Source organism: Rhodnius prolixus, unplaced genomic scaffold (assembly GCF_049639745.1).
Source record: "Rhodnius prolixus isolate KJV_2025 unplaced genomic scaffold, Rpr scaffold_5, whole genome shotgun sequence".
Taxonomy (NCBI): Eukaryota; Metazoa; Arthropoda; class Insecta; order Hemiptera; family Reduviidae; genus Rhodnius; species Rhodnius prolixus.
Genome location: NW_027411624.1, coordinates 30,298,561 through 30,325,401, shown reverse-complemented (window position 1 = coordinate 30,325,401; position 26,841 = coordinate 30,298,561). Strand labels below are relative to the sequence as shown.

Here is a 26,841-nt window from a genome sequence, read left to right as displayed (position 1 = left end):
GGACAGATGGCGTCCGAGAAAACCACTACGGTTACGGACTGAGAAAAGAGAATATCCGGAATAGATCCAGTAGAAAACTAAAATTAAATGAAAAATTTGGTTAAGGAAAAACTCAGTATTAGAGGAACTCCTGGCAAAAAAAGTTCTGTTATAAACTGAAAATTTGTGATGTACTTGTCAGACTAGAAATTTGAATTAGGTTGTCTTAGAAGACTGTTCTAAAGCATCACGTTAGTACCATGTTCTGATGTACTATTTTCTAAGTAGTATAAATTATTATATTAACTATGTTATTAAGTAAATTAAATACATATTAAGACCACAGTTACATTACCTTCAGTTTCCTTAAGAAAATGTGTAAATATTACATTGCATAATGTGTAATTTTACATGTCCATTTTACTTTCAATAGCTCTACCTCTCTAAGGATCACTTTATTTACATTTATCTGGAAAAACTGGTTGAAAGGGAAAGCGGACCTGTTAAGATTTATTATCTAATTCAGAACCTATAACCATACTTGTAGGTTAGTTAGTAGCGCTCCTTGTGGAATACATTGGAACCCCCAATTTAAGATATCTGCTTTACTAATTTATAGCAAGGCCACTACTTATTTGAAAGTTCAGCGTTGAAGACGATTTGTCGATTGTAAATTATTAAAGAAAGAGAAGGATGTAAGAGATGGGATGGTGTTTATATCAAAATCTCTTTTTAAAGGAGACCGTTGTAAAGTTCTAAAGGGATAATGACAATGGATTTTAATCAACAATCAAAGTCGTATCTTTTTTTTATTTCGTTTCCCAACCCCTGACGGTGTCTCTGCCCGATCGTGCCACTCATCCGCTTCTACTTTTCCCTTTATTTCACCAGACAGAAAAGCTTGATGAAGCCATCCTTAATTATGGTGATGACAAAGCACTTGCCATTTCCACTCTTGTCTCTGCCCTCACAATGGTGTACCACTAGTTTTACACAGATAGTCATCTCTCTTTGGTAATTTTTTTTTATTTTTTTGAATAAATTTAGAGTGAATTTTTTTTATATTTTTTTAACAAATAAAATTCAAATATGAAAGCTATATTTTTAAACGAGGTTCTCTTTGAATTGTTATCCGAGTATGGCTCTTTAATCAAGTAAACTATATGATAATCCAAGGGAATCAGATTATCAATCCACTGTTTTTTCAATTTTACGAACTACCACAATCAAAAAACAGTTGATTATAATTTAAGAAATTTTGTAGTAAACCATAGAACTCTGATTACAGAGAGTTTACCAATTAGTGCAATTTCTGTAAAATAACAGAAATATTACGGGACCAGTCCTAGAACAAATTGTAGTACAGTAAACATCAATACAATAATAATAATAATAATAATACTTTTTTTTTTTTAATGGAGAGGGAAAAATGCATAAGGCATCATCGTGGGGAAATGCCCACGGTATTGGGACCCTCACCCACTAAAAAACCCACCTTCCCTAGAGGCACAGAAACCCACCCTGCAACCACTTACGCATTACTTCAAGGTGGTGCCCATACGAGCTCCTACCGGCCTTTATTTCTACAGGAGCAGACGGAAGTCCAGCTCCTGTTTCTTTCTTTTTAATACCACCTTAACCACCCGATAGCCACCCGGTCCCAGCAGTCTCTGTGAGAGAGCATAATCCCTACTATGTTCTCGGGCGTGATTCTCCCCGATCTCTTGCTCCAAGCTCTCCTTCTCTGGCACCCATCTAGAATGTGTGATGGGCGTCATCGAGATCAGAGTCTCCAAAGATACATGACGGGTCTCCAACTTACAGGGTACGAGGGGAAACACCCGTGCCCTGTAAGAAACTGGGTGAGATAGTAGTCGACCTTGCCATGCTCTCTTCCGGCCCACTCTGAAGGGTTGTCAATGAGCCGTGCAATCCATCAGCCTCGGGTGTCCGTCCGCCATCTCTCAAGCCAGGGACTGAATGGAGTGATCCTTGGCCACCACCTTTGCCTCCGATCTTCCGAGGACTGCCTTTAGATCGTAAGCCATCCTACGTTCCTGGGCCATCAAATCGATGGGGATCACTCCAGCCACCACCAGGGCCGCAGGCTCCGAAACCGTTTGATAGTAAGAGGCGATCCTGAACGGTCCTCTTCTTTGTACCGAAGAAGAATGAAAATTTTGATTGTCGGACAACAAAAATATTCCTCGAAAGAGGAAAAGAAATCTGCTTATGTATTCTTTACATTATTAAAACAGAAAAGTGAAAACGACGTTAGCAATTTTTATATTTTCACTTAGCAAGTTCAATTAGATGCGCAACAGCTGTAATATCGATGAACAATTTCTCTGTTATATGTATTTGGTTGCTACAATTGATTGATATGTGCACTTTAATGCGGGACTTGTTTTAGAAGCAAATTTCATTGTTTGAAAATTATTATTATTTTCAATTACCCTTTCAAATTGATTCAATCAACTTTTTTTTGAAAAATATGTGCAATCAATTGTCAATAACACTTGATTTTAACTTTAACAATTCAAAAATAAAACAATAGAATAATCTGTACAGCAAATAAAATAATAAATTCATCGACATAATTGTAAACATAATTTCGATATATTTGGCAAAGAGTTCAAACAAAATGAAAAATTAATTAATTAAAAAAAGGAAAAACAAAGGACTGGAAAACGAGCGAGCTCTCATTTAAAAATATCTGTTATTCTCCAGCTGCAATTTACATAATTATAATTTGTTTGAAATCATTTGGTAAAAAGAAAGATCGAAAAACAAAATGCTCGAGGACAAAAATGTGTTAAGAACAATAAAATTGGAACTTTTGCACAAAAAATGTTCTTCAAGTTTGGAATTATATATTAATTTTATAATAATATAATTATATTGTATATTAATTATAAGTAATTATGTATTCATTACCTATCATTAATTATGCAGGTGCTGAGCTCTTTAAATGTCACTTGAAAGCATGGACCAATCTTGGTCTAGTGTTCAAGAGTGTGGCTTTGTAATTAGGAGATCGCCAGTTCGAATCCCGCGTATGGCTACTTTTTATTTGTTAGAAAAAAATTGGAATATAGTAAAGTATGAGCTTCCGCCTGTGTTCACGACACCTAATTGGTAATTGGACGGTTAAGCCCCGCCTTAAAAAAAATAGGCGATTACTTTACTTTAAAGCTAAGTTTATTGCCATCTCCTCACCGGCTATAGCTTAAACAGCATTTTTCTGTGAGGTGTTTCTAATAAACAAAAAAGTTTCAGAATGCCCACATGTCTGCAAAGAGTTTAAACAAAATACTGAAAAGTTGTTTAGAGTAAAATGACATTCTCGAATAACTGATTTTGTTAAAAAGCCTATTACCGGATACCCATAATATTATCGATTCGAAATATCCAAATTTGTACTTTCAGGAATGTCTTTTGATTTTTTTTAAACCTATACAATAACAATGTTTTTCTCTTTTTACTAGTATTCCAGAGAAAGAAATATTTATACACAACTAAAAAAATAAACACATCAATTGAGTCTGCGAAGTGAGGGGCGTAACGGAACCGAGAATGGGAGATCACAAAACCAAACATAAAACAATGGGAAAAACCTTTTCCAACCCGTTCATGCACTGTTGAATGGTTGCTGTTCATAAAATTCCAATGGAGTTGTTGTCAATCGACCACACCCCAGACATGTTCTACTGGCCGCCTTTATATTCTACTCGTGCACCTTCTCAAATATACAAAATTTTGTTACTGTTTAGAGTTTTATAAAGGTTATTACAGCCTAAAATAACGATCAAATTAGAATTTTAAGATAAATAAGAAAAATAAATGCTTTAAATTAATTTTCATTTCAGAAGAAACTTTATAGAGTTACAGAGTAAATGTAGACTCTATAGTAGATATAGTTATAGAGTTACAGAGTAAATATAGACTCTATAGTAGATATAGTTATAGAGTTACAGAGTAAATATAGACTCTATAGTAGATATAGTTATAGAGTTATAGAGTAAATATAGACTCTATAGTAGATATAGTTATAGAGTTACAGATTAAATATAGACTCTATAGTAGATATAAGTAAATATAGACTCTATAGTAGATATAGTTATAGAGTTATAGAGTAAATATAGACTCTATAGTAGATATAGTTATAGAGTTACAGATTAAATATAGACTCTATAGTAGATATAAGTAAATATAGACTCTATAGTAGATATAGTTATAGAGTTATAGAGTAAATATAGCCTCTATAGTAGATATAGTTATAGAGTTACAGAGTAAATATAGACTCTATAGTAGATATAGTTATAGAGTTACAGAGTAAATATAGACTCTATAGTAGATATAGTTATAGAGTTACAGAGTAAATATAGACTCTATAGTAGATATAGTTATAGAGTTACAGAGTAAATATAGACTCTATAGTAGATATAGTTATAGAGTTACAGAGTAAATATAGACTCTATAGTAGCTATAGTTATAGAGTTATAGAGTAAATATAGACTCTATAGTAGATATAGTTATAGAGTTACAGAGTAAATATAGACTCTATAGTAGATATAGTTATAGAGTTATAGAGTAAATATAGACTCTATAGTAGATATAGTTATAGAGTTACAGATTAAATATAGACTCTATAGTAGATATAAGTAAATATAGACTCTATAGTAGATATAGTTATAGAGTTATAGAGTAAATATAGACTCTATAGTAGATATAAGTAAATATAGACTCTATAGTAGATACAGTTATAGAGTTACAGAGTAAATATAGACTCTATAGTAGATATAGTTATAGAGTTACAGAGTAAATATAGACTCTATAGTAGATATAGAGTTACAGAGTAAATATAGACTCTATAGTAGATATAGTTATAGAGTTACAGAGTAAATATAGACTCAATAGTAGATATAGTTATAGAGTTACAGATTAAATATAGACTCTATAGTAGATATAAGTAAATATAGACTCTTTAGTAGATATAGTTATAGAGTTATAGAGTAAATATAGACTCTTTAGTAGATATAGTTATAGAGTTATAGAGTAAATATAGACTCTATAGTAGATATAGTTATAGAGTTACAGAGTAAATATAGACTCTATAGTAGATACAGTTATAGAGTTACAGAGTAAATATAGACTCTATAGTAGATATAGTTATAGAGTTACAGAGTAAATATAGACTCTATAGTAGATATAGAGTTACAGAGTAAATATAGACTCTATAGTAGATATAGTTATAGAGTTATAGAGTAGATATAGACTCTATAGTAGATAGAGTTATAGAGTAGATATAGACTCTGTAGTAGATATAGTTATAGAGTTATAAACTTTATAGAGTAGTCTTTCCCAAAGTGGGCGATAACGCCCCCTTGTGGGTGCTGGAGGCCTACAGGAAGGCGGTAAAGGGGCCCAGAGAAAGTTGGGGGTTGTTGAAGAGGTTTAGGCGGCTGATTTCTGGTATTCTAATATTTTAAACTAAAATCAAAACCTACCTACTACACCAAATCGATTATTTCGTTGCTTTTTTAACCGTTTTTTTGTTCCTTTTTTGGTGAATCGTTAAATATAACTCTAACAATTCAAAAGGAATCTGAAATTCATTCAGAGACAATAAATTTCCGGATTCTAAAGCTCTAAAATCGTAGACAAACTTTTTTTTTTACAACGGAAGGCCTGGAAATTAAAGTACTATTGCTATTATACTTACAAGAAGATTGTGTACGTGAAAGAATTCACTTAAAATATATCTTACACTTCAACCCAAGGGAACCTACAATATAATTCTCATTTACTGTTCCAGTAAAAATAGTGAATCTAAATTGTTCTATTGTAAAATATTGAGCAATTTTTTTGGATAATTACATTTACTTAAATACTGAATCCCCAACTATCTATTACACTTAACTGGCAATAAAGGAAAAAAACATGAACAAAGTAATATATTTCTCTTGAAATATTTTAATAAGATTTCCCTGTACACCTAACTAAATGGAATTTAAACACAATTTTAAGCATTCAAGACATATCCAGCCGCTTAAGGGCTTCATTAGAAAGAGGTATAGCAAAAACTTGAACCATCTGGTCTGGAATTTTGTATGGAGTTTGTCGACTTTATCTAAGAAAGAAATCAACAAAAGTTACAACTTTTGTACAACAGAATCTTTTTTAAGCAATTCATTACATCTGCTTTACCATTCAATTTAGTAATAAACATTAATTTTTGATATAATTTATATTACATTATTAAAGTTTTCTTTTTTAGGTCGGGAAGAATTATTTTTCACAGCCAATCCTGTATTTTAACGCTTGCCACTTTTTTCACTGATCCATTACGATTAATGATTCATGCATTTGAAAATTGATAAAGGTCCTTAAATTCTACATTTTGGTTTGCTTGTTTTAATAGAGAATGACATTTAGCTTTTACATTTCAACATCTTTTTAATTAATTTACTTACCACTTTTACCTTTTACCTTTTAACAACTTTTTAATTAATTTTCTTAATTATATCAATCTGTTTTATATAGAGCCATTAATGGTGGCATAACCGCTATGAATTTCTTACAAAGAATAACGACAAGCCAGAGAACATTATTTCTTCGTGCAACTTTCTCCAGTTAATTTGTTCATCAGTTATTCATGTTTATACAGGAAAAGAAAATGGGGTAAATCTTTAGAATAGCACCCCACAGGCGTGGCCTAATTCGAAGTGATTCTGATTCGCTGTTACTATAGAACCCGCCATATTCAAATATAAATATAAAACTATTTCTTTATTTTATATTTACACTTAAATCTAGCGGGTTATATGGTAACAGCGAATCAGAATCACTTCGAATTATTTCTTTATTTCTTAATGCGGGGCTTCGCCCCCACACCCCCTGATTTTTTTCTTAATGGGGGCTTCGCCCCCCATACCCCCCTCCTAACCTACCTATTCACCCTCAATTTTTTTATTTGTGTCACAAGATTCATTACAATAATTACACAGAACAACACAAAAGAAACTTACCTTATTCTGTGGAGTCCTTTTCCTGAGGAGGGTATACCTGTCGAACTCCCTCCAGATAATCTCTCATAAGGTCGCCACTGGAAGAATGACTCCTATGCCAAATTTTATAACATTCATTACTCCAACCTCATTCACACTACACTCATGCTTTAATTTAAAAAAAAACTGCAAATTTAAAACGCTCATACTCATAAATTTACAAAAAAACGGCACCTCAGGTCACATACAGAGCACTCGCGGGAACTATTAATACATTAAACAGGAAGCAGTTGCTAGGCAGTAAGTGTACTGCGCATGCGTGCGAAACATAAGCGTTACGAAATTCGCACAATCCGAAATAGTTCGTTGGCGGGAACATTTTCACCGGTAGGTGCGCTGTACTTCCCACCCCCTAAAAATAAACAGGCCACGCTCCCGGGGCGCTATTCTATAGATTAGCCCAAAATGGAAAAATCTAATAATTCTCACTCTTTCGATCACCAAAATTGATTAAAAAATATCTATACAAGGATTGTACTGCATTTTCACACATAACAAATTCTTAAGAAAGAAAGAAAAAATGAAACTTTCTGAATATCAGTCTAGACAGGAAAAATCTGCTTCAATAACCCACAAATCTGTTTATGATTTCCATCAAGACCAAAACATTCCTTCTTCCTGTATATATCGACCAAACACTTCTTACTCGCGTGACTGTTAACTTTACCGAGAATTATTGCCACTAGATAAAAATAAAGTTAATTTCTGATAATAAACTTGGGTATTTTGATTGTGTCACTCACTAGAATTGACAATTAGAATAATTGTTTCAGATTAATCGATACACAATCCATGGAAACAGAAGATAGCATTCCGTATTAAATTGTTTTAGAAAAGACATTTTATTAAGTACAAAGTCTTTCATGAAGATCATTCCTGGTTTTTTTCATTGGATTTAGAGCGTACGGCTGGAACAAGCTTTCATCAACCCCTGCAGCCTTTAGTTTACGCGGATGATCGATAGAAAGAATATCTGAAGCAAAAAAAAAAAAGGCTCTTCAAGGCAGGATTAAAAAGACTGGTGGTTAACAAAGGTATACATCCTTTACCAGCGTCCAAAACTATGGACGAGCCATTACGATTAATGATTCATGCATTTGAAAATTGATAAAGGTCCTTAAATTCTTCTACATTTTGGCTCGCTTGTTTTAATAGAGAATGACATTTATTTATTTTATTTGTCAAAGGGCATCCACCCCATACAAAGGAGTTGGATATATTACAATGTACAACACTAAAAATAAAGAAGTTTCTGTAAAATACACAAAATAAATTTACAATATTATTAACAAAAAAGTTTGAAAATAATTAAAGAGTTCGAAAGAAAAATATATTTACAAAAATTACAGAAGTATTTTAGATTGGTTACATAAGTGTAAAAAGAAAAAATACCTTTAGGAGAAACTGAACAAAACACTATTCTCAAACAATTCTGCTGTTTCCAGACAAATAATAAGAAATACGTTTGAGAAATTACATGAACAAGATCAAGCCATATTTATCAAAGGAGTCCATCTATTTCTTTTATCGAGAGCGTTCACCGCAAACAGATATAATTTGCGTAATTGTGCCGTATCATTTAAAATTAGAAGCTGTTTAATGTTTCCATGGTTACCAAGGCAATCACCAATATACCGCCCGCGTAAAGTTACGTAGAAGGGACAAGAGACAAAGAAGTGTACAAGATCATCCGAACTCTGCCCTATACAAGTTGGACACGGCTTATTAGGGGAAAATATAGTTCTTTGTTTATTCACATATAAAATTGGCATCTTACTGCTGGCAAGACGTATTTGCGAGAATAATCTTATATAGCTTACTTTATTCTTATCAAGGTACACCTCACTTGAAGAACCTAAGGAACTAATATCTCTAAAGTATGTGTTATATTTTGAGTTTAAAATGTTATCTATGTCTTTACTAAAGCAGTTATTACTATATTTTTCTATTATATTATTGAAATTTGATTTGATCAGTGAGCTGTCACACAAATATCTATCGTCCCAAGCGCCGATAGTCAAAAGATTTTGTTTTAGTTGGGCCAGCCAGTTGAAGGGAATAGATTTATTTTCAATTAGTTGCACAAGACGGTTATAACAATGTTTCTGCAAATGATTATCAGGGAGTTCCACTAACTTTAACCAGTATTTAACTGTTCTTTTAAATACTAGTGCTTTTAGATGCAATGAGCCTGTTTCTAATCGGATATACGAACTAGAAGTACTCATTGGCAAGTGTAATAAATAAGGAACGGATTTTTATGTATTTAAAAATGCCAAATATTTAATTAAAATATGCATTTATTTTCGTCAATTATGTGGAAAATATGTGATTTTCTTAAAATATTTTCTGGAATATTTAAGTAAAATGGACATTTTTTTTTTTTTATGATAATGGATTTTTTTTGGGGGGGGGGGCAAGTTATAATTATTTATAAAAGAAAAGAACATTTTTACAATTTATAATAATTTATTAGGAACAAAATAATTTGTTTTTACAAGTTATAATGATTTATACAACAAAGAACATTTTTACTATTTATAAAAAGATGTGTTAAATTTTCAATTTTGAAAACTTCACTCTTCGAAATTGTTTGCAACCACATGAAATTTCAAATGTTGGAACGTAAAGTGACGACGATTTGGGCGTAAGATGGACTTGTAACAACTAAAATCCTTTGAAATGAGGATTTTTAAGTTTGTGGAAAGGGATCTGCTCTAACCAAAGCCCGACACAGATCTGTACTCAGAGTAGACTTACTTGATGATGGAGATGTAAGGAAGGCTTGATAGGACGTCCTCTCTTTCTTTCTGTTTTTATTCTCTATGTGCGATCCGGTGGCAATATGTTGGGTGACTTGGGAACGTTGAGAGCAAGAAACGCGCTTGTCACAAGCTGTGCAGTACAAAATGTCTCCATCACTTCGAAAAAGTTCTGCTGGAAACTCGCGAAGATATTTAGCAACCAGTTGTTTGTTTGAGGCCGATGTTCGTGGCATTTCACCCAAAAAAGAATACACTAAGTGACCGAACGAAATGAGTTGGACACTTCAACGAACGAGCTGAAAGAACAGACAACGTCAGACAACTTCAAAGAACTAACAAGTGCCCGTCACTGTTTAGCAGCATTCTGTGTAAATTACAATAACCATTGCACCCACTGTGATTCACAGCCCTACAGTCTGTGGTTCACAGTTCCTGTCAACCACCTCCCAATTATGAAAATATGCCCAAAATGAAAAATAAGAAAAAATATGTACATATTTTGATTAAATATGTAGAAATATTTATTTATTTTAATCAAATATGTATAAATATGCGATAACATCCAAATATGTGGAAATATGTGAAATAAAAGTAGACTCAAACGGCTTAAAAAGTGTCAGTATGAATACTTCTAGTTGAAAAACGTCTGTAAATTGCCTAGAAAAAAATATGTAAATACATACGAATCCGTTCCCTAGTAATAACTGTTTAAAATATTTTTGTTTAATTTTATTTAACGATTAATGATTCATGCATTTGAAAATTGATAAAGGTCCTTAAATTCTTATACATTTTGGTTCGCTTGTTTTAATAGAGAATGACATTTAGTCAAAAGTAAAGTAAAAAGTAAGGTGAAGTTACTGAATAAATACTATAGTGTTATAAGCAAGCTCTACAAAAACCCTTTGACCCATTCTGGAGTTCAACTTAGAATCAAAGAACATGTCAAAGGCGGACGGACGAACAACCACCATTAGTGATCGAAAGGAAGCTGGTAGTAAAATCGACTCCCAGCAAAAGAATGATTTGTCGACATAGACACTTGTATTGACTTCGCCAGGCAGGAGCAGCTTGAATTAAGTTGAGGAGATCAAGATGGGGTGGGCTATAGACAGGATGAAGACAAGAAATCCCTTCCAAACTTCTGCGCAGGACACCAGATAAAAGTTCTGAGTTCGTAGAATATTCCCCATCAGTTGCAATAAAAATTAATAGGAGAAGTATTATTAAAGCAGATAGATAAATAATCTTTATTATAAGTATGTACAATAAATAAAAACATAAATTTCCAATGAACAATACATTATAACCTTCATAACTATAGTATGGGGAAAGCTTAATATTTGAAGGATAGGAATGCAGGGAAAAAGGAAGGAAAAACCTGCAGCTAGGTGTAGAAAGTTAGAGAAGGATGTGTTTTATTCTTTGGTGTCCTGTAGGGGATAGAAGGATCTGTTGGAGGCTATGTCGCGGCAGAGTGGATTAGGATGACAGTATAGAGTGGGAAAAGGAGTTTCAGCAGATAGTTTTGGATATAGGAGTGTACGGGGGATAATGGATGCAGTCTCGTGGAGTGAGTCCAATTTTAGTGCGTCGAGGAGAGTCTGTCGCTAAGTCTGAGAAATTTGTTCTTGAGTTGTCTTGGATTTTCTTGAGGATCCAAGCGGAGCAGGCGTAGAGCAAAACATCGGCCTAATGACCACTTTGTAAAAGAGTTTGTTAGACACAGTCATTTTGGAGTCACGTGAGAGTAGAGGAAATAATAGTCGTGTAGTCCAGTTTAATTGTTAAAGTATATACAATACCTCACGCACGAGAGAGGATGTATAAGCAAGAACAGTTCTCCAATCAGTTCATACCTAATGCAAGACTAATGCAGCCAAATTTTTGGCACCGAATCTTATAAAAGGCAATCAATTCAAGAATAAATAAGCTACAGTCACATTAGAACTTGCTTAACAATCTAATTTTCTACTGGATTAGCTGCCTAGCAGCCCTTCAAGGGATTTTCTGTCCTTTATATTTGTAAAGGGCGTGGTTGATAGTGAAATCAAGCCTCTCTAATGGAGGAGAGGGTAATACACCCTTGGGGCTAGTTAATGAATGGTGCGATCCGTCGCTAATCTGTTGTAAGGGCGTTATAGTAAAAGATGTCCCTAGAGACCGTCACTCCATCAGCGGCCATTAGGGCTTGCGTCATCCCCGCATTCTAGGCTTTACTTCAGCCTTACTGGGGGTTTGTTACGAGAGACCTTTTGAAAGACTAATATTCTGGTTTTATTCTTAAATTGTTTATTTTTATTTTGTTTCTTTTGTGAAGAGTTCCAGCTGATTAATTAGGAAATTTATTCTTGTTGTTTAAATTGGACATTCACTTGCAAATGCTTTGCAACATCTTCTATGTATGCAATCTATACTTCAGATATACGAGGTGTGGCTAATAAATAACGAGACTATTGCTGTAAAACATTTTATTTTAAATTTATACATATTTAGTTATTATCACCTTCAATATACACCCCTCCCCTATCCCTACAACGCTCCATGCGTATTTACCATTGTTCGAAACAGTGCTGGAAGTCTTTTTCTGTGAGCTCCTGCATGACGCATGCCGCTTTTTCTTTCACAGCTTCACAGCGGACTGAAATCGTATTCCTTTTAATGCAGTTTTGACTTTGGGGAACTGATAAAAGTCCCATGGGGCGGCCAGGTCAGGCGAATAAGGCGGATGGCCTTAAACTGGGATGTAGTACTTGGCTAGAATCGTCTTGACAGACAAGGCAGTGTAAGCCGGTCTTGACGGAGAACCCATGACTTTGTTCTTCCACAAATCGGGTCGTTTTTTTCCTTACTCTTTCACGGAGTTGAGCAAGCATCTCAGGGTAGTAATGTTGATTAATTATAATCGATATTTTCATCCGTTTTGGACGTGGAAGGGCAACCCGGGCAGTCATCATCTCCGACGTCTTCTCGGCCATCTTGGAAACACTTGAACCACTCAAAAACTAGCGCACGTAATTAATATTCATCGCCATAAACTTCTTTTAATAAAATATCAAGTTTCAGTAGCGGTATCATCAAGTTTTGATGTGAAATTTCACGACAATTCGTTGCTCTACTACATGTGTAGTAATCATGTTTTCGGCAAAACGAAACTAACACCTCTAACACAAACGACGGTTCCGATCAGACAGATTTCTCTACAAACACGTGAGACGCTGCAATCGAAAGAGATAAGGCTTTGCGCTGCACAGCTGTCGGTCGTTAAGATTTGGCGCATGCATAGTTCTTCTGTAGCACCATCAGTCTCGTTGTTTAATAGCCACACCACGTATTAGGGATATCAGAAAAATTAGGCATAATTTGCCATTCGTTTTCATATTTTTCTACTTTTTAAAAACGCCTCCCGGATTTTTAATAAAATGTTTTTTTTTAATTTTACTTCTGTTCGAGGAATTTCGATAAACGCATTTCTAAATTTTTCTGCTTTCTGCGCTTCGTAACTTTTGAGATATTTTATTCTAACAGAGAATTGGGAGAAAGAGAGCAATTTTGTTGAAATCTTTTTCTTTGTATTTTTAATCCGAGCGCCTCAAAATAAATATTGTTGGTGATAACTCGAATCAAAATTGGCCTTGATCGCTGTAATTTTCTAAATTACTTTTTCTTAAAAAAAACTTTAAACAAATGCAGCGCAGTAAGTTACCTACACGATTACACAGAGACTCATTATTTATAAAACTTTGTTTTTAAGTTAGGCTTTAGATTTATAAAGCAATTATAAACATGTGTCCCTCTCGTGTCATTAAGGGTGTAGAAAAGATGAATATTTTTTCCTCATTTTTCATAGGAGTGTATTCTCCAAACTTTTTCTTTTTAAATTTTATCCAGAAAAAACTTTCCACTCTGGTAATTATTAAGGCTTTATTTCCTCCATTTTTTTTTTTTGGTGTCCATTTATTCTAGGGAAATGCACAAAGATAGATCAAAACAAAAAGGAAAAACCTTTGTCAAAAATAAATTATGTGACAAAGTCTCGCCCATAACTTTTCCAAATATTCAGTTCTAAATTACAAATTTCCCACAAAGCTAAAAAAAGATTTCGGCTGTAGTATTATATAATTTGGAAAGCAGTTTCTATAATGACTCTATTTTGGGTTAATATCGTAGTTTCCATTAAATCAATTTATTCAAATTGCAAATACAGTCGAACCTCTCAATAACGGACACTGGCGGGGGAAAGCAAAGTGGCCGCTGTTTGGAGGTGGTCGTTAGAAGGAGGTAGGCAAGTTTCATAATGAAAAAATATGGGTTTTTTTTTCCAAACATCTATTTAAAAATTGTTTATTATTAATAGATTTAAAAACGTACATAATTGCATAATTATTTAGCTATACGATATGCATCAAGTTTTTCTTAATTATCCAAAACATTTATCAAAAAACTACATATTATTGACTTAATTAATAATTTTTATAATAATCAACACATTTATTCATAACAGTAATAATTTATGGTAAAATTATCATCATAATTTATTAGAAAAATAGAACAAACCTTTCGGCAAGTTGACGATGGCTCGATTTGGGTTTCGCAAAATCTTCCAACTCATTTATTTTCTCTTCTAGAGTTAATCACTTTCGTTTGAGAGACATATCGGAAAAAATAATATTGTTCTTCCGAAGTTATATTGAAAAATGATTAAAATGTTACAAGATGTATGGAGCTTATATAGGAAACTTTAGGAAAAAACAGAAAAAAACAAAAACTTGAGAGGGGATAATTATTTTGATCACCGCGTCAAACGAAGTTTTAAGAATAAGGTGGGCCGTTGGTGGGAGGTGAAACATTTAATCCGTTCCCCAAAATCAATGTCCGCGATCGTTATGTAGAGTGTCCGTTAGACGGAGGTCTACTTTATATAGACTAGTGTATAAGGGTAAAACGGGGAAATCCAAAAAACTGTTTGTTAGTAGAGGTGGCCGCTAGTGAGGGTGTCCTTTATGAGAAGTTCGACTGTAGATTAAATACTAAATATTGTAAAAATTAAATAGACTATAGCAGGGGTGGCCACAACCAAAATGATCTTCTGGGTCACTTAAGAAATACATTATAAAGCCGGCGGGTCTTTATTCTATGACCCACTACAAATATTTTTGCAATTAAAATTCAAAACAGAATTTCAAATATTATTGTTTCGATCGTTATTCTAAAATATAAACATAGATAATATAATGAAAATTATGGGATGGACGAATAATAATTAATTTATTCAATTAATTAGATATTTATTTCTCAAATTTCAATTATCTATTGAAAGTCGATTTAAATGCGCGTATTTGCACAAAATAATTGATGTTGCAGGTTTGTAGCCGTTAAGTTCGAGCTGGATTTATGTTGGATAAATATCATTTTCATAAAAAAAAACGATTCGCAGGTGAAAGTAGATCTAAAAGCATTAACAATTTTTAGTGCCAGATTTCCCAAATTAGAAAAATTATCCGTTTGTGGCGTAAGTGTTATAAGAATCTATTTTTGATTCTGATGATTATTATTACGTACATTTGTAAGTCAATCAGTTCATTGATCCTAATCAAATAATTAGGATGAATATCGAAGGGCCATAAAATTATTGAAGGCAAGCCGCAGGTTCGCCAGCCTCTGGACTACAATTTTGTAACAAAGTCAGGTGTCTTAAATGATATTATTTGGGCACAATGTTATTGGGAGACATTCTGCGATTGTTCTTCTTTGAATTACTCATGAAAATAACACGCACATAAAGAGTAATTAGGGGAAAAATCACTTTATTGATTTTCAAACAAAATGGACAGCCAGTGAGATTTCAAAATAGGAAATCTGCCCTATTACAATGCATTCTCTTACTGTAGCGGAAGAAGATAAGGTAAAAGAAAGAGAAAAGAAGAGGCTGTTGCCCTGATGGATGTTCACTTAGCCTAAACTTCTGTATTGTTCAAACAGCAAAGTTTGTGGACATGAGAAACTTAAGCTTCTATCCTTTCCATTCTCCTCCTTACCTTAACAGATTTACTTGAGGAACCTCCTAGATATAGGCATAGAGAAAATAAAGTGGAAAGAGGTAGAATACACCCAATTAACTCTGTGAAACAGAAACTTCTTCTTAGCAAAAGATAATAAGGCTTGGTTTTTGGGCCGATGTCAGGGTACTGTATTCAATTGAATAAAAAAGATTTAAGAAAAAGAGGTAGGCTGGTGGAAAACAAAAAAAAGAAGTAAAAATAAGAACCATTCTTTTACTTACTTCTTTTTGTTTCACAATTCTACCAGGAATCTTGGAGCAGCCTGCAGGAAGAACGCTAAAAAGAAGCTCTAGAAGAACAAAAAAAAAAAACTTCCTTCTTAAGAACCTTATCTCTCTCCTCTGGTGACCCGCTTCCAAAGTTCTCTTCAAAGTCTTGAATCAACTTTTCTCCATCGTCTTACTTCTTCATCACCGAGTACAATGATCCCTTGAAAGTGAAAAAAAAAAAACCCGTTCCAACCCTAGTATTCTCTATGAATGATTCTTCTACCTCAATAGTCAGTTCAACTAAAGAAGCAGGAAGTTAAAATAGAGGACATTGTCTTTTAGTTAGTGGAGTCTTCGATAACATGGCCATGAGAAAAGAAAAGCTATAGAATTTAAAAAGTAGATAATAGATGATTGTTGAATTTTGCAGCTATTTCCTCTCAAAATAAATAATAATCTTTTTCTCTCAATAATACAAAAAGTTATATTATTATGTAGTAAGAAATAGTTATTTGTGTGGCCATTGCGAATTTGTTTAGTAACGAGTTCAGTAAATAGCAACAAGAGCCGAAAGCGAATGCAGTAACTGCACAAGTATGCTAAGGCAACACTGCAAGCAATAGTTTAATAAAACTACAAGACAATAGTTTAATAAAACTACAAGACAATAGTTTAATAAAACTACAAGACAATAGTTTAATAAAACTACAAGACAATAGTTTAATAAAACTACAAGACAATAGTTCAATAAAACTACAAGACAATAGTTTAATAAAACTACAAGACAATAGTTTAATAAAACTACAAGACAATAGTTCAATAAAACTACAAGGCAATAGTTTAATAAAACTACAAGACAATAGTTTAATAAACTACAAGACAATAGTTTCAAATTAAAAACAAAAAACCTATTAGAAATAATTCAATATCAAATACTAGCGCACAAAATTGTTCAATTATTATTTTCATCTTTATTAATTTATACAAATTCCTTGTTCAAATGAAACAGGTGACTTTTTAGTAGAAACATGAAGACTGTCCGCTTGTGGTTACCACGTCGCAGGAGCCGGAATGAAATCCGATCCCCAATTTAGTACTGTTAATTTAGCAACAGTTATCGTTAAATTTAGTTTCTTTACTGTTTAAGATAAAATTAATTAAATTCCTATTATTGGTTGTATAACTAAAGAAATAAATCTGTGTTCATTTTACAAAAATGGAAAAAATAAAATGTTATATATCTAAAATCGTTCGGCAAATCGTCAATGCTCCTTATTATGTATCCAATTTAACCCTCCACACAGACCTCAATATCCCTTTTGTCAATGACCTAATCCATTCTCGGCTCCCTTAATTTCCATAATAGCCTAACCATACATCCTAATCCCAACAGCACAAGCCTTATCCACAACACAGCCCATCCTGACAGTCCTTCGGGGTTGGCCCCGTGACCTTTTATCACAATCCTAACCTTCCTTACAGCCTCCAGAGAGTTCCAGCATTGGCTGGCCCCTTTCAACATGCATCCCTTCGATTGTGGCACTGGATTCTCCAGGATTCAGCAAACAATCTGTGCCTAACTCAATATAGAACATGTTGTAGCTATGTACAGGATGTACATAATTAATAATAAAATATATATCTATATTTAAAATAGATAGCAAACAGTATCGATAATCAACTTTATTCAGTCAAATGGAACTTCCAAAAATTCGACATGTTTGAAATAATTTTCGTACCAAGTATACCCTGCAAAATGTTTAAATGGGGTACTGCAGTTAGGTCAAAATGGAGCACTTAATACAAGTTTACTGCATACTTATAAATTATTTTAATAAAAAATCCGCATTGAGTTATACAAAAATGTTTATTTACAAAAGAATGGTAGATTGTAATCAATAAATAATGCGTTTTATTTAATAGCTAATGGAGCAGCACAAACTATGTTAACAACATATTTCTTGATAGCAAACTGTCCTTATTGTTTGAGTAAAATAAAATAATAAATAATATTTATCCAGAGCCGGAGGGAACAAAAGAATATTGTCCTGATGAAATAAATTGGGAAGTTTAGGACGTAGAAGGAGAGTAACTTCCTTTAACTGTTCTATATAGAAGAAAGAGCAGGACTTTATAGAATTTCCTTGGTTTGATATAGGGGTGTTTACCCAAGGGGTGGTCACCGTCTGAAAGAAAGAGTTAACCATAGTGAGAAAAAAAAGATAGCGAGTTGAAGCAGAAGAAGAACTAAGAAAAAAAGAAGTGTGCCGTTATGGCAGATTGACCCTCAGAACGTGCCAGACGGTTAGTTCTGAGTTAAAGAGAGTTTTGGGTCCAGGAACCGGAGAGAGAGAGAGCTCCTGGAGGCTGTATGAGAGAAGGGGGAGGATGGCTATACTTGGAAGCTAAGAGGAAATACTTAAACTAACTGCGTTGGCTACAGTTGTTATATTTTTTTGTTTGCTCTTTTTCTTCTAACTTGGAGGTACCGAAGAGAAGGAGCTAGTGGGTGGTCCGCCGTCTTATTCCTGCCAAGCCTGGAAAAAGCGGCGGTGAGGGGCTAGAGCTACTTTAAGGCCATACTCCCCGGACGTTATTTAAGACGTTAGCGTCGGCACCACAACTTTGTCCTTACTGTTTCTGTTTCTCACTCAGTTAGAAGATCCTGGACATGGGCCAAACACTTGCAATTAGGGTACGGGTTACTATCATAACGCAGACTACCGGTTACAGCTAAATATGCTCCAAGTTAACACTCTTCCATTTGCCCTGCTCTAAAGCAAGGACAAAAAAAAAAAGAGGAAGGATTATTTACTTTCAAGGCGACTTTAATTGAAAAAGTGGTCGTTAATTATAAGTTTTCTTAAAAAATAAATATATCGATTCATTAAATGGCACTGAGCGTTTAGAATTACCTGCGCACCCAGATTACGGTTACCAAATACCTTAGAAATTTTAGAAATATTAATAAAGGCGGTGATAGATACATAGGTTCAAATATTGATCTATACCCACGTGAATAGCAGACCTACAAGTTTAGAAAGTTAGTCGCAAACCTAGAGCACACTTGTAAGTGATGGCACTTACAACCACAACGTTAGCACCTTGGAAATTGGTAATGAGGTAGGTACATTGCGATAGAGAAGTTACGTTCATTTACAAAAAATCTCCTTGAAGACATTAAAAAAAAACACACTGTTCAAAATTATTTTCTTTGACTTGAGTTTACATTTAAATGAATTAATTATAAACCTGAAAGGTGTTAACAAAACAATAACTCTCTAGATCTAGATTGATTTGTACAAAGTATAAAAAGCATTTCGTGAATCCAACAAATACAATACACTTTTTTTTTTCTTTTTTTATCCGAGGGGGAAAAATGCCACAGGCACCTTCCAAATTAAGACTGGGTGTGTGGGACACTATCCACTAAGAAACCTCCTCCTTTACAGGCATAACGTCTACCACGGAACCGTCATAAGCATTACTTCAGGATGGTGCCTCATATTGAATTAAACTATCTTAATTTACAAATTGTCTGGGCCGAAGATCTTATCGACGGTCTTGTGAAAAGTCTTGCTAGAGCTGACAGAAAAAGACTTCCAGCACTGTTTCGCACAATGGTAAATTCGCATGGAGCGTTTTAGGGTACGTTTACAACGGAGCTGTGAGTATAGATGATAGCAGAGATGATAACTGATAGAGTAAAATATAATCGCTGATTAGTGTGCACAACGGAGCTGTGATACATGCAACATGTCCGAGTAGTGAAGAAGAGTTTTTATGTTCAGCAGTAACGAAATGGTATATTTTAAAGAAAAAACGCTTTAGAAAATATCATGTACATCCCATAAATAAAAAACGAAGTACTTTGGGTGAATTTCACTATTTATATAAGGAACTTAGAAATTATCCGGATCGTTTTTTTGAATATGTGAGGATGGGTCCACCCACATTCGACTATATTTTAGAAAAAATAAGGTCAAAATTAAGAAAACTTTGGAAAAATTGTCATGGAAATCCTATAACCATAGAAGAAAAACTAGTGATTACTCTTAGGTGAGTAATGGTTTTGTTGAGAAAAAAACAAATAAATACACATGAAAATAAATGTGAGCACGATTTAAAAAACAAAATATTGTTTAAAAGTAAATAATAAAATAATAACCAAAAATAATGAGTAAAGACAGCACTAAATAATTTTTCTACGTCCATTTTGAAGCTCCGATACTGGAGTTCAGCTAGCAGAAAAATGAAAAATTCAATTCTATCATCTATGCTCGTTTATACCAGCGAGTATGAGTCACTAGTCGAAGCTTCGTTGTGCACGCTCACATAAGAATGTACTAGGTTACTCTATAAGCGTTGATGCATCACTGCTATCATCTCCACTATCATCTATGCTCACAGCTCCGTTGTGAACGTACCCTTAGGGATAGTGGGGGGTTGTATATTGAAGGTGATAATAACTAAATATGTATAAATTTAAAATAAAATGTTTTACAGCAATAGTCTCGTTATTTAATAGCCACACCTCGTATTACCCTATTACTCGTGTACTATCAGCGAGGATTAAATTGCTGGCTAAAAGTTGGTGAAGGAAAAACTGGTGTCAACTTGTTCTGTCTAGTTTTACTAGTTTAAGGTGTACCAGTCCCACAAAATCTGAAAAAGTTCATTCTAGTTCATTGAATATAATTTACTATCAATTTAAAAAAAAGAGAAACACTTAAAGAATTGACTTGATCACTAGTATTGTTAAGTCTGGTACACGAGCTCCGATATTCCTTTCAAATTCCCTTCACTAAAGGTCTAGGATATTGTAGCATTGTGAGGATAAAAAAAATGCTGCAGTGGTTTACTAAAACCTTCATTTCTAGCAGTCGATATTTAAAACCTTTGTAGGAGTAACAATTTGACTGCATATCAATGTGCAGTGATTGAATAAAATTGCGACTTCCTTAAATGGAATATTCTAGTTACATCTGTAATCTGTAAGTACTTTTTCTTTTTAAAAATAAAACTTTTTTGTATTTTTAAATTAATATTAGATATATTATATAAAAGAAATCATAATATTTGTTTTACCAAGTCCTTAGTCACTGAAAATCAACTCTGTATCAAAATATAAAACATTGGTTAGTTTTCCTTTTCAAATGGAACTAGTATAAATGGTCCTTATTGTGCGTACGAGGGTCGTTTGAAAAGTCCGTGCAAAAATAAAAACTACTTAATTTTTTGGGGTAAACCTTTTTTATTTTTCAATATAGTCTCCTTTTAGGCTTATACACTTCGTCCAACGCTGCTCTAGTTTGTTGATCCCTTCCGAATAATAGGATTTGTCCAAGTCTGAAAAATAGCCATTCGTTTCCGCAATCACCTCCTCGTTTGAATAAAATCTTTTACCCGCCAGCCATTTCTTCATATTGGGGAACAAATAGTAGTCCGATGGAGCCAAGTCTGGAGAATAGGGGGGATGTGAAACGAGTTGGAACCCTATTTCCATTAATTTTGCGACCACAACTGCTGAGGTGTGAGCTGGTGCGTTGTCGTGATGGAAAAGGACTTTTTTGTGGGCCAATCGTGGGCGTTTTTCTTGCAGCTCGGTTTTCAAACGGTCCAATAACGATGAATAATATGCACCTGTAATAGTTTTACCCTTTTCCAGATAGTCGATGAGGATTATTCCTTGCGAATCCCAAAAGACAGTCGCCATAATCTTTCCGGCCGAAGGAACGGTCTTCGCCTTTTTTGGCGCAGATTCCCCCTTGGTAACCCATTGTTTAGATTGTTCTTTGGTATTAGGAGTGTAGTGATGTATCCATGTTTCATCCACAGTGACGAAACGACGCTTAAAGTCCTGCGGATTCTTCTGGAACTGCTGCAAACCGTCCTTACACGATTTCGTTTTTGGTCAAGCGTGAGCAATCGCGGCACCCATCTTGCGGATAGCTTTGTCATGTCCAAATGTTGATGCAAAATATTATGTATTATTACGTTCATTCGAGATGCCCACAGCACTAGCAATCTCACGCACCTTCACTCTTCTGTCATCCATCACCATATCATGGATTTTATCAATGATTTCTGGAGTAGTAACCTCAACAGGGCGTCCAGATCGTTCAGCGTCACTTATGCCTATATGGCCACTCCGAAAATTTTCAAACCACTTATAAACTGTTCTAATCGAAGGTGCAGAGTCACCATAATGTTTATCAAGCTTCTCTTTAGTCTCCTCAGGCGTTTTGCCTTTCATAAAGTAGTGTTTAATCAACACACGAAATTCTTTTTCGTCCATTTTTTGAAAATCACTCGACTTCCTCGATTCAAATGAATGCCAAACACAAAGAAATTGACCGATCTGGCTGAAACTTGGTGTGTGTTCTTCCAAGAGATGCTACTAACTAAACATAACCTCGATACGCGCCAGTGGTGCTATCTCTCTGACTTTGCACGGACTTTTCAAACGACCCTCGTATATCCTGTTACAGCCCTACCTGGTCTTTGGCCCTACATCAGTAAGTTTTGCGGTTTTCGCCACCATTTTTTCTTAATGCAAATATATTTTGCGTGAAGCGTAATCAGGGAGTTTTTTTTAAAAAAAACCTGAGCTAGCCCGAATTTATTGCCACTCTGGAAATGAAATATGGCGAAGTAAATGAATACTAATGGATAGTCGTAAATATGTTAACTATAAATAAAACATTAGAGAAGTGTTTAGAACTGGACTCAGTCTAAGTGATTAGATTTCCATGTTGTTTTTTTAAGTATCTCATTAAAAATTACTGAGTTGGAATTTATTACTGAAGGAGTCTTAAAGATCAGCTGACTATGTAATCAATTATTAATGGATTGTTTTTTTGGTTTCCTTGGTTACTGTCTAGATTTATCTTATTAAGTTTTTGATTGGATGGTGGTCTCTATGCGGTTTTACAGATTCGAAATTAGGGGTTTAAAAGTGGTTGCACTTTCTAGAATTAGTGCGCATTATATTTATAAGAAAAAATATAATTTTCTGGCAAAAATTTAGCCCAAATTTACAATTTAAGATTGGGCAAACTCGCTGTTAATCCAAATATTAAAAAGAATTTATACACTTCTGGACTAGATCATTAGGCATATTCCCAAAAATGTTCGTGTACAGGTGGGGGGCCATGGCCGTGGAAACGAAGAGCGAAGTCAAGTATCTTGGTGTACGTTTGGACAGAAAGCTCACGTTTGGTCCACAGCTTTAACATGCAGCAATGAAAGCCGCTAAAGTCACTTCCACATTGAGCAGGTTGATGGCGAATACTGGAGGAACTATTGCTAGCAGGCGACGCTTACTAATGTCTACTGGCAATACCATCTTGCCTTTACGGTAGAGAGATCTGGGCTGATGCACTTAGCAAAGAAAAGTACCGTAAACGGTTGGCTGTGGTGCAAAAAAGGGGTGCACTTAGAATCGCTAGTGTATATAGAACGGTGTCTGAACCGGCGGTTTTAGTGGTGGCTGGAGTTAACCTATAGATCTGCTCGTCCAGACTAGAAAGTTAATCTACCAGCAGAAGGATGTCCAGGGGAAAAGCGTGGCTAAGGCGCAAGCAAGAGAGTTCGTTAAACGGGCCTGGCGGAAACGATGGTTGGCTGATACTCGGGGTCGATGGACAGCTAGTCTCATCGAGGATCCTGCAGCTTGGGCAGATAGGAGACACGGTGAGGTAGACTACTACCTAACCCAGTTCCTAACCGGGCATGGTTACTTTTGTTCATATCTTGGCAAATTGGGTAAGGTAGCCACACAGGATTCTATTTTCGGGGCTTCAGCTCACGATGATGCGAACCAAAAGTTCTTCAAATGTGAAAGATGGGCGGAAGAAAGAGCGAGACTGCAGGAAATAACTGGTCCGCTATCACCGCACAACGTAGTTGATACTATGCTGGTTAACCCAGACCTATGGGGGGAAGTTTCCTATTTTGTTAGGTCTGTGCTTTCTTTCACAAATCGGGTCGTTTTTTTCCTTACACTTTCACGGAGTTGAGAAGCACCTCAGGGTAGTAATGTTGATTAATTATAATCGATATTTTCATCCGTTTTGGACGTGGAAGGGCAACCCGGGCAGTCATCATCTCCGACGTTTTCTCAGCCAACTTGAGGAAACGCTAGAACCACTCAAAAACTCGCGCACGTGTTTAATATTCATCGCCATAAACTTCTTTTAATAAAAGATAAGTTTCAGTAGCGGTTTTATCAAGTTTCATGTGAAATTTCACGACAATTCGTTGCTCTACTACAAGAGTAGTATCATGTTTTCGGCAAAACGAAACTAACACCGGTCAGACTGATTTCTCTACAAACACGTGAGACGCTGTCGGTCGTAAGGATTTGGCGCATGCATAGTTCTTCTGTAGCATCATCAGTCTCGTTATTTAATAGCCACAACTCGTATTTAAAACTAAAAATGGCATCTTTAAAGAATATCAGCCGAACCAGTTTTGAGAAAAATATCAAAAAAATAATTGAGTAGAACCCTCTGAGAAGCGGTATTTCCGGTGGATTCCTTCACTAAGTTACTGTTCGGTACCTTGAAGGAACCCATAAGGTGTCTAAAGTTTCTGTGAGGTTTTATTTTGAGCTGAAAAGTTTCTTTTTTCAAATAAAAACACCTTTTTTTTTGGAATCTGGGAACCTTAAAATGGATAATCACTTCCAGCACTTTTTTAAAAATTTTCCCTAGAGTAACCTTGGTTGATTTGTTTCATAAACCAGATGGTATAAAGTGGTTTCAGCTGGCACCAAATGTTGGTAATAAATTTCTATTTGGTTAGCAATACAAAAATAAATGTCTGTAAATAATCGAATCAGAATCATAAGAGAGAAGTAAGAATAAAAACACTTCGTCCAATCGAATGATGTATTTTTAATGAAATCCAATCTGAAGTATGCTACAGTTGGTTCTCCTTAAGTCCCTATGGAACATCAATTGCTGTAGGGTGAACTTTACTCTAAGATTTCTGTTATTCTTCTAGCAAGTTTTTCTTACGATAAATGATAATCTCCAAGGAATTTCAGATCAAGTGAAAGAAAATAAATTTTTGGATGCACAAAATGTGAGTTGACTTAATTGGGGTTCTTCTTACGAATCCTCCCTCTCAAGAGAAAATAATATAAATAAAAATAACGCTTACAATAAATGACAAGGAAATAAATCCTTCTTTTTTCTCTGTCTGAAATAATCTTGATATTTCATGATACCTAATATATTTTTACTTCAAGTTACAGTAAACATTTGCTATGAAAATATTACAAATGAAAGTTATAGTCCTGAGGTGCGCCATATAAAGTTTTAAGAAAAGTCGATGGAGGCTTTTTCGAGAAAGAAAAAACATCGATTAGAGAACTTGCGTTGATTCGAAGTATTATATTTTGAATCCTACTCATTTATTTTATTTTTTGATGATTTAAGGCGCTTCAACATCTATGGTTATTGGCGCCCGGAGCTTTTTTCAGTGCATTTCCGGCCTCCGGACATTGTTCTCTCGTTACAGATACTGTCTATCATCGGATAGTGAGCTGTAAGAAGCTCCTAGGAAGAGAAAATCTAAGGGCCAGCAGCTGGAATCGAACCCGGGACTTCCGCTTGGAAATCCAATGCGCTAACCGCATAGCCCTTACCTTCTATTCATCTATTATTCTTCGAATTGTTCTGAATATTAATTACCAAGTTAAAACAGGAAAGCACACATTTTAAGGAAGATAAGCGGAGGACATGTTATCTGTTTTTAGATCTATACATTTGTAACTATTATCAAGGCAGAATAATGATAAATTATAGCAAATTTTACATAACACTTATTAACAATATATTATCTAGAACAAGTATTAAATTAAATAGAACACTGTCTAGAAAACTATCACATAGAATACAAATTATATAGGGTTTACTTTGAATTAAATAAACACTAGCCGGCAAAGATGTGGTAGTGAATTTGTTAGCAGTGAAATGAAGGTTAGTGTAGGGTTACAAGAAGGACGCGCTATTAAAATGTGGCCAGGGTTGCTAATGAGAAGTGGTTTAGAGAGTTGTCCCGTTGTATTTGTGTGTATCCTATGTAATAATAAGGGGTAAATGTGAGAGTGTAGTAGATTGTAGTGGCAACACTAGGAGTGTAAGAGATGAAGGTGGCGAAACGGTGCCATAGCGACTGCTTGTGTCCCTTTTGGCCCTAACGACCTTCCTAACTACACCGGCTGTGGTGGTATCCACACAGGGCTTTCTCCACCATTTTCTGACAAAGATGGAGATACAGGAGACACACCACGATGAGAGCAGTGGAGACAGTTTAAAGAGAATTTTGTGCCGAGTAGGGGGGGACAAGTGAGAAAGAGCTCCAGTAGGGTGGACACAGGAGAGAAAGAGTATTTGGAGGCACTATGTAGAAGAGCTATACAGAATAAGGGGATGCCTGCCTACCCTACGATGGGTCTGGCAAGGACCTTGGTTGGGCTAGGGTCAAACCATTCTACAGGACAGCCTTTACCCAACCTACCTAGCAAGGTATACCTTATTACCCTCGGAATTAATGACTGTTCAAAAACTGGTGTGAATAAAAACGCAAAAAAGAGGACTTTTTCAAAATAATGATTTTTTGTTCTTAAAATATTTCTTTTAGGTCGACTTAAATTAAACTTTGTTTTAATTTAAAAATACATAAAGTAAAGTACGTGCAATTTTTGGAGGCGAAAAAGTTCAAAATACACTCAGTAAAATGGTAC

General features: G+C 34.7%; 1 protein-coding gene across 6 annotated transcripts in view; it reads right to left on the bottom strand.

The window, feature by feature from the left end:
* The window catches only part of LOC141458565 (uncharacterized), a 714,168-nt gene that overhangs the window by 269,483 nt on the left and 417,844 nt on the right, over positions 1–26,841 (bottom strand). Inside the window, exon 1 of one of the 6 annotated variants that reach the window (XM_074136742.1) lies at positions 7,011–7,096. The exons of the other annotated variants lie outside the window; for them this stretch is intronic. The gene's annotated coding sequence lies outside the window, so the exon portion shown is untranslated. Of the gene's footprint in view, positions 1–7,010; positions 7,097–26,841 lie in introns of those variants that run through there. 6 annotated transcript variants of the gene reach the window in all.